Below are 12,500 nucleotides of genomic sequence, written 5' to 3' on the forward strand. Positions count from 1 at the left end.
AGCTTTATTGACCCAAAGTTAGTTTGCAAAAGATTTAGTATTAGTCTCATGACTTTCTTATAGTAAAATCTTATTTCTTCTCCTGGTGCATAGCACTGATCAAGTCCTAATGAGATCAACCTACTCAGGGCAGGGGAGATACCTTAGTAGATGAAACACATTACACATAAGCACGAGAACTTACATTTGAAATCCACACCCCTTGTGAAGCCTGGCATGGTAGACACTGAGATGGAAAGTTGAGGCAGGAGAATCCCTATAAGTTCAAGGGCTAAAAACTTGGAATATGTAAACAGACAACAAAAAGACACCAGAAGTTGTCTGTCCTATGACATCCACATGTGTGCTGTAGGACATGTACACACAACATACAGTATACATATAATCACCGCCACCACCACCACCATCATCATCATGCCACAGAAAAATGGAATCAATGCAGTGTTTTAGGTATGACTCTTAAATCACAAATGGTCTCCATATGATAGCACTTGTCTTTAGTTCAAATACTTGGAAGACTAAGGCATGCCAGTTGAGAATTCCAGGCTATCCTTATCTGTATAGTAAGGTTCTATCACACAAACACACACACACACACACACACACACACACACACACACACACACACACCAAATATAAACAAGACAACACAGCTAAAAATAAAGGATAGAATAAAATTATCTGCACAATGAAAAAATACTCCCAGTATATTCACCTGTTAAGGGCTTGGTTGGTTTTCAGAATAAACAAACAAACAAATGCATCAAATAATAACATGAACTTAAATCATCCAATTAAAAGGAGTAATAGCAATGATTTCAAAAGAAGACAGAGAAATGAATAGCAGGCCCTGGAAAAAACATATGCAACACCCTCAGGGGACTGCAAATCAGAATCAAAATGGGCTAGCACCTAATCCCAGTGAGAGTGACTTGTGTCAAAAGTGCAACAGGTATCAAGGGCTGGGCAGTGTGTGGATAAGAAGGGACTTCAGGATATAAATTAGTAGGATCATTCTGAAAAGCAGCATGGGAATCCCTCTGATGAGTTAGAGCTATTGTGTTATCCAGAAATCTAACTCCTGTCTGTTGAACAGACATCTTCATCCCCATGTTGATTTCAGGATTAGTCATGGGAGCCAAGAAACAGAAACCATGAAAGTAAGTATCAGCTCTCTCACAAATATTGTATAGACACAATAAAATACCATCTGACCATAAAAAAATTGTCACCTTGTCATTTGGAATAACATAGACAATATAAGCCAGACACAGAAAGACAAGTTCCCTCAGACATCACTCAGATGTACAATATTTTTTAAAAATTTGATCTGATAGAAGTAGAAAATTTGATCTGATAGAAGGAGGTTGCCATGGCCTGAGAATGATGGAGAGATAGTAAGGTCCCCCATCAATAGTTACAGATTGATAGAACTAGCTTTGTAGCTGTATGATGTACTATTCAATGACTACACCTAACACTTAGGCTACACCATTCAAAAGGCTGGCAGGAAATACTAAAATATTTCATCACGTGGCATTGGTGATTATTTGAAGAACTACATCTATTCAGCCTGATGTTAACATACATGTATCAAACATTATATGACCTCATTAGTAAGTACAAATGTGTGTGCTCATTAAAACTACATGTAAAAATAAAAGAAAAAATTTAAAAAGAACAATAAATGCTAGAAGAAGATATTTATGGTGAACTAATTTAGGTGGCAAATTAAGTATCTCCCAATCATCTTCTCTATTAGTAATTTCCACCCACCACCTATGACATGTGCCCTGCCAATGAGAAAAGTAAAAATGTAGAGGTTGTTTTAGTTACTGTTCTGCTTACTGTGATGAAATGCCTAAGAAAGGCAAATTAAAGAAAGATGAATTAATTCGGGCATACAGATTCACTGAGTAGTTCACCACAGTGAAAGATCATGACACTAGGAGCCTGCGGCAGCTGACACATTGCATCCAAAGTCAGAAAGGAGAGAGAGAGACTGAGACAGAAACACAGATAGAGAGACAGAGACAGATACAGAGAGAGAGAGACAGAGGCAGAGAGAGACAGAGAGAAAAGAGGGAGGGAGGGAAGAAGAGAGGAAGGGAGAAAGAGGTGAGTGAGGGAAAGGAGTACTGGTATTCAGCTTACTTTCTCATTTTAGTTCAGATCCCCAGTCCATGGAATGGTGCCTCCTACATTTACGGTGGGTCTTCTCACCTCAGTTAAGCTGGTGAAACAAACTCTTTGAAACAAATGTCTTCTAAGCGATTCCAGATCAAGTTGACAATCAAGATTATCCATAAGAGAGATGCCAAATTGTTCAAGGTCACTAAGTTTGGAAGGAGGAGAGAATGATTGAAAACCCAGAAATCTGTCTACAGACTTCAGAGCTCATGCACATGTCCAGTAAAGCAGGAAGGGTGATGCACATGAACCAGGGGACACTGCACTTTTATCCTGAATGACAGTGACAGGTGAGAGGAATTGACAGGCTCTACCACTAGAACAAAGGCTGGTAGATTAGATTCCCTGAGGGTCTTCTACTGTCTGCACTCCTACATGGTAAAGAATCCCTCCACACACACACTTCCCCACCATACAGACACACACTTTCTTGTAGAACCCCAGGGATTCACTGTGCACATCATCTGCTCTACGGGTGTTAACTTGAGAGCCTTAGAGGACAGGGAGGATCTAGCAGCCTTCTAGAGTTACTGATCTGCAAATTCTTGATGTATCTACCACATGAACCCATATATCCTTGGTCTAGTTTTGGTGTGCATCCTGGAATTTTACCCTTCAGTTTAATTGTTCAGAAAGAAGGACTGCTGTCCCTCAGCGTGTTCTAAAACAGAGTGTGCACAGGGCCTTAGACTTGCTGAAGAAATATAGACCAAGCCTTTTGCCAGGAATCTCTTCCCACAGGCCTGAGCTAAAGCCCTGAAAGTTATAGTAACAACCAACCACTGGAGACTATTCTGTGGATGTCTAGACAGCACTGGTCACAAAACACTGCTTTAGACTTCTCCCAAGGGATCTCAACCTTGAAGACTTGTTTCCCTAAAACCTTCTTTGGCCATCCTTATCCAACTGTAGCACTGTGTTATAATGTTTTACTATCTTTGAGCCTTCTCGTTTTCATCTATTCTATGATGAAGACATAGGACAGTATAAGTGGTGGGGATGGGAGATACATGCACATGAAAAGAAAGATACTTGCCAAGTCCTTAGGCTATGATATAGCTCCTGGATTCAGCTATTCCTGTGGTCCATTGACCTCTACATGTAGCACTATTGAACCTACTCAGTGTTGAGTGTGGTTTAATCTCCTGAGGAAGTGAAAAAGATGCAAGTAATGAAGCTTCCTTGGCGTTGCCCTGCCCCACTGAATGCAAAGGAGTACACCTGCCTTCCAGTTCCAGGCAGAAGGCTAAGTCAGGACCCCCAGCCTGCCTTCCCATCTGCATTCCCATTGCCCTAATTAGCATAATCCCACCCCAAATGCTCTGGTTTTCTTGCCCTAATTAGCATAACCCCACCCCAAATGCTCTGGTTTTATTGCTATGCCCTGGAGAGCCACACACAAATAGCTGATGATTGCCATCCCTACCGGCTGCTCATGAAGGAAGTCAAGATATTAATGGAAATTTTGTCCTGTCATCATCTCTGTGTTTCCAGGACCAGCAGCTGATTGACAGAAAAGGCTGCACAGAAGCCAGTTTTAAAGTGTCTCTGGAGCTGGCATTTTCATGCCAGAGGCAAAGGGAAGAAAAGAAGTGTGCGAGTGGAGGCGCAGGCCTTGTAGCCCTGTAGCTGTCTACTGCAGATGAGAACTGGGAATCCAGCAGGGGTCTCTTTACAAGTGTTAAACAGCAAGAGGCTCTTTGTGCCTCTTTCTTCCTTAAAAGAGCTTTTGCAAAGGTCTTGGTTTCCCTTCTTTGTGCTTTAATATTGGACCCTAAACTGCTTGAATTCACCTTGAAACCTCCCAGCTTTGGCTTTCTGATACAAGACATCCCTTTAGCAGCAGGAATGTAATTGAAAGCTAACTCTTGGGCCCAGAGCATTCCCTGCCAGTTTTGGAGATTCTCAACCTTGTACCGAGACAAAAAAAAATGATGCTTTCTGGCTAGAGGCTAGATGACACATTGGGGACCATCTCCTAAAGCCTGAACCCACAACTCAACAGTTCCCTGGGTACTGGAGCCCCAATTTTAAGTCCTGTTTTCATCTCTGATTTTTTTTTTCAGTGTCTGTGAATTGGGTAGATGAGGAAACTCAGCTCCCAGAAAGTAGTGATTTCATGAAAATAGTCCAGGAACTGAGTGACACAGACTGAGTGCAAGTTCTCACTTGTTCGGTGACAGCACCCAAGGATTCACCAAGAAGCTGGTGAAGGAGCAACTATGTAGACGTAGATGTTGGCAGACTGTGGCTACCAGCCAAATCTAGCTGCCTGCGAATGGAGAAGGGGGTGAGTCAACTTCTAAGGCAACACTGCCATTCATCCTTTACACTTGCCTCTTAGTGTCTTCCTCCACAGCAGCAATGATGAGGTATGAACACAAAGATGCTATTGAAAGAGCGTACCCCAAAACGGGGAGCCGCGTCTCTCGCTCCAATCGAGGGGTGTGGTGCCCCCAGGAATCACGATCTTGATGTAAAAGCAAGAGGTAGCTTTTATTAACGAGATCCCTATTAGCGGGATCCTGGGTCGATACGTATCTCACACAGGAGACAGAGGAATCAACCCCGAGCCTCCAAACTCGGGGGTTTATATAGGGGAGGTTAGGGGCATTCTCGAGGTTACACATGATTGGTCAATTCAAATGGTGCACAGTTACTTTTGGCGCGAAATTACATCAGCAAGAAGTACGTGCTCTCCAGCAGCTCGGCAGGCAGGTAGGGTGGCTCATCTCACTCTGGGGAGTGAAGGAAGGGGAGGGGGTGGCTACGGATGGTCAATGTCCTTGGGGCTGATAGCTGGTCCAGCAAGTCCTATCTCTGGCTCTCCCTCAGGTACGTCCGGCCCTGCACATCCGGACTCTGACAATGAGTAACCTTTTTAAAACTTTAGTTCTACACTATGACTTTCAGAACCCAAATTACTTACCAAGGGCCTTCAAAGGGACAATTTTGCTGAAGGTTAGCACAAAGTATTGGTTTTAGAATCAGTTGGACCTAAATCATGTCCCCTTATGTCTTTACTTTTTTTCCATGTGGGGACCTAGGAAGACTGGCCTCAGCTAAGCTGTGGGCAAGAGTAAATGAAATACTGTATTTAAGACAGACAGAGTAATGCTCGCCTGTCTGTGATCCCATACTTGAGAGGTAAAGGCATAAAGCCAGTCTAAGCTATGTAATAAAATTCTATGTCAAAGCAAAAAGGGGCATGGAAGAAAGGGGAGAGGAAGGAACGAGGAGGAAAGAGGAAAGATGGGAAGACTATTCAGATAGCAGGATGGGTCTCCTCAGAAGTTTAGGCCAGGCACCCCTTCTTGCCCCACCAAGACTTCAGAGCATCTCAGACCATCAAGAGCTTTCACTAATCTCATCACAGGCCAAGGGGCAGAAGGGACAAGGACCTAGGGAAGATGTGGAAGAATCTCAGTGCAGTCCTGAGGTTCTGGTGATTGGCACCATGAAGACCTTCCTGAGTGCCCTGCCTTAAGGGGCGGGGGGCTTGAAGCTGAATGTCTAAGTCACTCTAAACTATTCTGATGAGAGCAGGAGATAGAATCTGTCTGGACAGTCTTAGAGGACCCTCCAAAGTAAACATTTTTTTCCTTGGCTAAAAGCCATTAAATGGCCAGGTATGGGCTACATAATTCCAGGCTAGTCTGGTCTACATAGTAGGTTCCAGGCCAGCCAGGGCTACATGCTGAGACCCTTTCTCAAAAACCTAGAATCACTTCTGGCCCTGTAGGTTGTTTGGTCCTTATCAAAAGCCAGAGATGCCAGAAGTATTTAAGCTAAAACATCCTTTGCTCTTTCCTGGACAGAGATACCACTCAGGAGATCCGCTTGCTCATTCCCTGTCTTCCTCTAAATGATCACCCCTGTACAGAAGCTCTCCATGATGATGTAAATTGAAACTGGGAGGAGGCATCTAGACACTTTGTGATCCAGGGAGCTGACCACCTCTCGTGCCTTGCCCCAGTTTCTTCCATTAGTCCTATAAAAATTGCCCCTAGATTAGTAGTCTGTTGATCTTTATTTCTAGGAGTCTCCCGGTAGTACAGAAGTCCAGCTTCTTTTCTCTTAAACTAAGCTACAATAAAACCCCTTTCTACAGTCATCTTTCATTGTCCTAGACTTTCATTCTTCTCATTTAAAATATGAGCATCTAGGGGTCACTAACACCATGGAAATTTTGTGTGCTCATGATTGTTCAGCACCTAAGCCCAGGTGAACCAAGAATGACAGCTTCTCAACCTCAGAACAAGCCCCACTCTTCCTTGATGAGGACCTTTTTTTGCCCCTTCTTTCAATCCAAAGGTTATAGAATGAAATAAAGAACACAGAGGTTATTATCTGATTCATACTCCTGGGATCTGTGTACAAAACCTTTCTGACCACTGTTGGGAATATAGAAAACACGGGATTTTTTTTTCCAATGGTGAAAAGAACATTTCTTTATTGTTTGTAGTTCAATGTTACCAGAGATGATCAGACTCAACTACCGAATGAGTGGGGCTGGCTGATGCCATCTTCATTTTTTCTTGAAACAGGAAGGCTGTCTCAGGAGAAACCATGGGGCTCTAGTTGGCTTCGTTTGAAGTTCACCAGGAGCTCTTTGTTGTTAGGTTTATAAATAACCACAATAAAATGGATTTCTTTACACAAACCAGGGGTTTCCACCTACTGAAATCATTTCCCATTCAGATTCAGGCACAGTGCAGCACAGAGACACCCTATAATGATTTGAAGCAACCTCACCTTGTTACTGTGTTTGCATTCCAACATCAATATCTTGAGATTCCTACACTGTCTTTTCATGGCCAAGGGGTGAAATTATGGTCTTAATAGTACATATTGTATGTCTGCTGTTGGTATTTTGTCTAAGCTCCACCTGTTGGTATTCTGTCTAAGCTCCACCCCTACAGGTACCTGGGAACAGCCAGGTATGCTCCGCCCCACAGTTGCCTGGCAACAGCCAGCTGTGCCTGACTAGCAAGGGGGCTGCTTGCCCCTCCTCCCTCTCTTGTTCTTTGATCTTCACGTCTCTGCTTTTGCCCCCTTCCCTGTCCCTTCTCTCCCCATCCTCCCCATCCCCTCCATGTGTTCATGGCCGGCCTTTTTTCTCTTCTTCTACACTTCTCTCCACGTGGAACCATGCTGGGCTTGGTGTATTCTGTCTGGACAGGAGCCAAGACGTAAACAACAACATTGGTGGCATTGGGCTGAGATTTTAAACACTAACACCACACCCACTGTTACCTGGCAACAACAGCTCTGCCTGACATGATATAAGGGGCTGTTTGCCCCCTCCTCACTCTCTTTGCTCTCTCTTCTCTGCTCTCTTGCCCTCTTCCCCTTTGTCCCTTCTCTTCCCATTCCCCTCCCCCCTTCCCTCCACGAGCTCATGGCTGGCCTTTCCTCTCCTCTTCTACTCTTCTTCTCTCATTAATCCTTTCCATGTGGAACCACGTTGGTTTGGTGTGGTCTGTCTGGACGCCAGCCGAGATTTAAACCCCAACAATATAGATCTGGTGTCCCTGCCAGCCCACACTGAAGAGGGTGAATGTGACACTCAGCTCAAGTCGAACTTTTACTGAGTGATTATTCTATGCTATCCATGTGGCAACATCCTCGTGGGACCCAGCACCACCTCTTTGTCTAGTTTCATTGTAACGTTGTGTGCTCCAGTACCGTGCCCTGTCTCTCTGCTTGTCTCTTCTTGTTCCTTTATCCCAACACAGGGACGAACACAGATGTTTCTGCCTGTTGTTAATTAGTAACTGCTTCTTAGTAATCCCCAGGTTCTAAGCTTGTTCTTACAACTTTCCTGCATGTTACGTTTTAGAAATGAAATGTCCTCCCCAACATCATGTGTACAACAATTAGTCCCCAGTTTGTAGCGTTATTTTGCAAGGTGACAGAAACTTTTTTTTTTTTTTGGTTCTTTTTTTCGGAGCTGGGGACCGAACCCAGGGCCTTGCGCTTCCTAAGCAAGCGCTCTACCACTGAGCTAAATCCCCAACCCAAGGTGACAGAAACTTAAGAAGGGTAAGCCTTGCTGAAGGAAGCAGGTCACCCTGAGTGTACCTCAAAGAATTAGGCCTGGTACTTGGTTCCATTCTTTCTGTCCTTGTTTCTTGTCCACGATTAGGTAAACAGCTTCAGACATGTCTAGGATTCTCTCCCTCACTTGGAATAGAATCAATGGAGGCAAAATTAATAGAGTGGGGCCTCTGAAACCATGAGCCAAAATACCCCTTCTCCACTTAAGTTGCTTGTACTTTGTCTCGTTGATGAAAAATCTCATCAGGATGCCTGATCCAGATTCTCACTAAGAAGTGTCAGCCAGAGCTCCTCAATTGACTCCCTCAGACTTTTAGATGTTTTCCTGTTGAATGCGGGCTAAAAGCCAAAGCCCACGTAGAGTGCAAGCTTTCTAGGACCTACTTTCTGCTTCTCCTGCCCACCTCATTTTCCTTTTATGTCTCTAATATCAAAAAACTGAACTCTTTCCTGCTTTGTATTTGCCCTCATGTTGCCATGTCTTTCTCTCTTTCCCTAGTCCTTATCTCCAGTGGGTTTTGATAAAGTTGAGATCTCAGTAAACATGACCTCTTTTAGGAACATGTCACCTACAGTGAGCAGAGTGCCTCCTCTCTCTGGTCACTGACGACATTCACAGTACCCCACCTTTATTTTCTCACTGTACCTCTCATTGGCAGATGAGCTTACAAGCATTTGAGTCTGAGTTCTTATTTATTATCTATCCTTGCTAAGGCGGAACAGAGGCTACACGGAGTAAGAATATAAATTAACTCACATTCTCACATGTGTACAGAATTCTTTTCCACAGCATTCTACCTCCGGTCATACCCAAAGTGGGATGTAGACTTCCAGCACTGGACCTGACTGGCAAAGGTCTCCAAATAATAAGTATTGCCATGTATGCCATGTATGCCAAGGCATTTGCCTTGGCATTGACTGGTATTGCAATAAAGTGGACGAGTCCCAGTGGAGGCAGGACATTGTGTCTCTCATTCCTTACTTGCAAATCCTCAAACATCGCTAGTGTAACTGGAACACTAAAGAAAGGGGCTGATGCAGAAAGAGTGGGGATGTAAAAGACCTTGGTGTTTGTGGTAAAAGGCATTGTAAGATCTGTTTGTGTCATTATGCAAAGGAATATCCAAGATCTGTTTTCATGGGATTTCAGTGGAAACCCCTGAGTTTCCAGTGGTGACCTCTGCTGAATGAAATCCTTTCTGCACAATGTCAGAGTCAGGGGAGGATTCTCTTCATTTGTCTGCTTCATCACAGGCCTGGGAAGCTAAAAATTGTTCACTCCGAAGCACGAGGTCAGACGCAGAACTTCACACCTTCACTTTGATTGGAACTATGTTGCTAAATGCTGTCCAGCTGATGGGCTAAAACCCTAGCCCTGTTATGACGGTTAACAATGACTGTCAACTGGACAGGGTCTAAAATTAGCTAGGAAGCAAACCTCTGGGAATCGCTATGATAGAGGTTCTAGATTCAGTTAACTGGGGTGAGAGGATCCAGCCTGAATGTGGGCAAGCAGCTCTTCATGGGCTGGGGTCCCGGACTGAATGTAAAGGAGAAAGTGAGCTGAGAATCACTACCCATTTCTCTCTGCTCCCTGGCTGTGGGTACAATGTGGTCATCTTGCCTCACTGTCCACTGCTCGGCTGTCCCTGTCATGATGACTCATACCCTCAAACCGTGAGCCAAAATCATTCCTCCGTTTCTAAATTTCTTTTGTTAGGTATTTTTTCACAGCAATCAGAAACTAATGCCCCTGTCATCCAAATTCGCATACAACATGATCCATTGATCCATTTTGAATAAAACACAAGTGTTTAGCTATGCTTTAGTGAAACTTCAATTGGTAAAGTACATGCTATGCAAACATTAAGGGCCCAAGTTTGGCAGCACTCAGGTAAAGTCTGGCATGGCAGTGCATGTCTGTAGTCTGGGGGCAACTGGACAGAGATGGATAGATTCATCGAGCTCAGTGACCAGTCAGTCAGGCTGAATTTGTGAACTCTTCGTTCAAGGACAGATCTGTCTCAAAAATGTTCAGAGCAATAGAGAAAGGCACCCAGTATTAACCTCTGTCCTTCACAAGCACAAGCACATGTACACACACACCACATAGACAATGCATATATAGACAATGCATATCACACACACACACACACACACACACACACACACACACACACACACACAGTTTGAAGCCCCTGATAATTTCCCTGTGTGCACAGTAATTATTATCAAGTCTCTTCAGATATCTCCTACTTTCTCTAATGAATGGCAGAGGTTCAAGATGGTAAAAAGCCCAGCTAGAAAAAGGAGACTATTTAGCTCCCATATACTTTATTACACCAATTCTTAATGAATTGGTTTCTATGACAGTTGAGCAAACCTTAGCAGAGTCAGTCAGAGTTCTGAGTTCCGTACGCACTTCCACATGACGCATTTTCAGAAGCGAGACTGTGTTGGGTGCTGTGATCCTGCAACAACTATTTCTTTTAAGCCTGCTTTCCTCTGCATTGTAAATAAATACATAATACCCATTTGTGAGTGTTAGGAAGAACCCGTAGACAATGAGCCATCGATTTCTCTGTAGGGCTATTTACCAAAACAAGACCAAGAAACAAACTTCTGCTTTCCTGGAGATTTAAATAGAGTCTTCTGAACCACCTCAATGGCAAGATGGTCAGATTATGCTTTCAAAAAATGCTCATCTATCTTATAGTAACAAGTGTTTAAAGGATCTCCTGCCTCCCTGGCAGTGAATAAATGCTCCAGAGTAAGTTGGTCTCTGTACATGATGAGTAAATAGGGGACAGTGCTGGATATATTCATTTAAAGCTGTATGCACCAATCACTAAGAACTTGTTAAAACTGTTGCACTAGAATACTCTGTATAATTGAACACTGTGTTTGCAGGACTAGTAAACATAGCTGTTTAACTGTTAACCAACTGGGTGGAGATCTTGACAGTCTACTGGAAATGCTTTGCATAGGACTGCTTTTTTACATTTCCTTTTTATCATTTTCCATACAAATGGAACAACCAACCTCTTTTCTCCTTCTCACTTCCGTTCTTAACCAAAGTCCTCCACCTAAAAACCATACAAGTTGGATAAAAGGTTCAGGGGTGCATGTGGATGGGCGCAGTGTACATGTGTATACATGTATGTATGTGATACAAGGGCCTATGTGTGTGCATGTATGTATGTGAAAGCCTTAAATCAACTTCGGGTATTTCTCAGGCACTGTCCTCCCTAACTTGTTGTTAGAGACAGGATCCTTCACTGGGATATGGTGCTCACTGATCCTGCTTGACTGATTAGTCAGCCCTGGGTATCTTCCCACCTCTGCATATACTGTGCTGGTTATTATACATTCACACAGCTAAGCCTGCTTTGAATGTGAGTGCCAATAAGTCAAAATGGGGCTCTTGTACTTCAAAAACACTTTAAAGACAGAGGTAGTCCTCTTTGAGGTTCTTATACAATCTGGCCTTCTGGGTTTGGAAGAATAAATACATCCTCTCCAACAGCCGATTTACATAAAAGCTGTGTGACCTGCCACAATTGCCCAGCTTTTAAGAGATACAATTCTTTTTGTGATGGTTTGCAAAGTCCTTAACTTTCAGCTATATATATATCTCTATGAGAGAGAGACAGAGAGACAGAGAGAGAGAGACAGAGAGACACAGAGAGACAGAGGGAGAGACAGAAAGAGAGACAGAGAGAGACAGAGAGACTGAGAGACAGAAAGAGAGAGAGAGACAGAAACAAAGACAGAGACAGCAACCAGAAGAACCCCCCAAAAGACTTACCTCTATCTTATGTTAGGCTTCTGTGTGTCAGTTAATGGAATTTTCCACACAGGTTAATTGTGCAACTGGGAGACAGACAACTGATCGTTCCTATTCCCTTGATAGCTTAATCTAATACACATACATGTACACACATGCATGCAGTTGATGACATGGAGGGGAGAGTCAAATTTCTCTCTTTTTAGTGAAATTGGTTGACACATCACTGTCAACTGTGATGCCCGATGAATACAAGTAAAATGTGTCAACTGCTCACCATGGCACATAAGGTGCTGTCTTGTCAACAAAGCTGTCATAGCAATCTCACAGTCCATGCCACTGCTGCAGAGCTACGGACCCTGGAGGCCACCAGTCTTCACTGTGTAGGCAGACCAAGACTACAGAAAGGGCAGTGTGGGACTGCTCCTGAGCCTTTTGTGTGAATCCCGTTTGTTCCAGACCA

The sequence above is a fragment of the Rattus norvegicus genome, chromosome 15 (genome assembly GCF_021556685.1).
Source record: "Rattus norvegicus strain SHRSP/BbbUtx chromosome 15, alternate assembly SHRSP_T2T, whole genome shotgun sequence".
NCBI lineage: Eukaryota > Metazoa > Chordata > Mammalia > Rodentia > Muridae > Rattus > Rattus norvegicus.